Source organism: Bactrocera tryoni, unplaced genomic scaffold, assembly GCF_016617805.1.
Source record: "Bactrocera tryoni isolate S06 unplaced genomic scaffold, CSIRO_BtryS06_freeze2 scaffold_7, whole genome shotgun sequence".
NCBI classification, from domain to species: domain Eukaryota; kingdom Metazoa; phylum Arthropoda; class Insecta; order Diptera; family Tephritidae; genus Bactrocera; species Bactrocera tryoni.
In genome coordinates, this window is record NW_024396366.1 from 9,067,364 (window position 1) to 9,069,056 (window position 1,693).

Sequence of the window (1,693 nt, forward strand, 5' to 3'; positions counted from 1 at the left end):
CGGGTGATTTTTTTTTGAGGTTAGGATTTTCATGCATTAGTATTTGACAGATCACGTGGGATTTCAGACATGGTGTCAAAGAGAAAGATGCTCAGTATGCTTTGACATTTCATCATGAATAGACTTACTAACGAGCAACGCTTGCAAATCATTGAATTTTATTACCAAAATCAGTGTTCGGTTCGAAATGTGTTTCGCGCTTTACGTCCGATTTATGGTCTACATAATCGACTAAGTGAGCAAACAATTAATGCGATGGTGACCAAGTTTCGCACTCAGTTTACTTTATTGGACATTAAACCAACCACACGAATGCGTACAGTGCGTACAGAAGAGAATATTGCGTCTGTTTCTGAGAGTGTGGCTGAAGACCGTGAAATGTCGATTCGTCGCCGTTCGCAGCAATTGGGTTTGTGTTATTCGACCACATGGAAGATTTTACGCAAAGATCTTGGTGTAAAACCGTATAAAATACAGCTCGTGCAAGAACTGAAGCCGAACGATCTGCCACAACGTCGAATTTTCAGTGAATGGGCCCAGAAAAGTTGGCAGAAAATCCGCTTTTTTATCGACAAAATTCATCTCAAGAAATGGACCCGTAAGTTGGCCACCAAGATCATGCGATTTAACGCCTTAGACTATTTTTTGTGGGCTACGTCAAGTCTAAAGTCTACAGAAATAAGCCAGCAACTATTCCAGCTTTGGAAGACAACATTTCCGAAGAAATTCGGGCTATTCCGGCCGAAATGCTCGAAAAAGTTGCCCAAAAATTGACTTTCCGAATGGACCACCTAAGACGCAGCCGCGGTCAACATTTAAATGAAATTATCTTCAAAAAGTAAATGTCATGAACCAATCTAACGTTTCAAATAAAGAACCGATGAGATTTTGCAAATTTTATGCGTTTTTTTTTTTTAAAAAGTTATCAAGCTCTTAAAAAATCACCCGATATATTGTTATTTAAATATGCGTATGTATGTTTGTATTTTTTGCAACTCTTGGTTTGTTTGTTTTTTTTTTTCTTTTATGTTATATTATTGATTTAGTTTGTGCCTTTGCTTACTTAATTTATGCAATCCTGCTTATTGCTTTGTTAAATATAAGAGGTATTGCCGGAAAATATTGCAAGTAAATACTTGAATTGTGGCTTCTTTCTGTTTTTGTTAAATAGTGTTGTTTAAATACACAAAGGTAAGCTCAAAATATAGGCATTTAATTTTTTTTATAAATATTTTGATATATTGTTGGTAACCTTGTTGCGCTATTATGCGATTTTAAGTTGCAGATTTTATATTAGTAAATAAAACCGTATATATGCATATTATTAAGTATAGAAAAATGGACTAAATACGCTCACTTGGTATCATCAAGGGCTTGTAGTTGTATATGTGTATGTTTGTATGCTCCTCTCCGAACCGTTTCCAGCTGATTTGTCTGTTCGCTTTGTTCCAATTCCTGTTCTCCACCTAGCCACCTCCTTGTGCTGTTGGGTTGTTTGTGTGTATGTACATTTGTTTTAATGTTCGCGCCCGTTTGTTTCGTTTTGTATTTGTTTTATTGTTTAGGTGTTTTTGCTTTTATATTTTAAGTATTTTATTGTTTTTTTTTTCCGATGTGTGGGTTTTTGTTTGTTTAAAAGGTATGCATTGGCACTGAAATTTTAGAGTTTTGGCGGTTCACTGGATTTTATTTA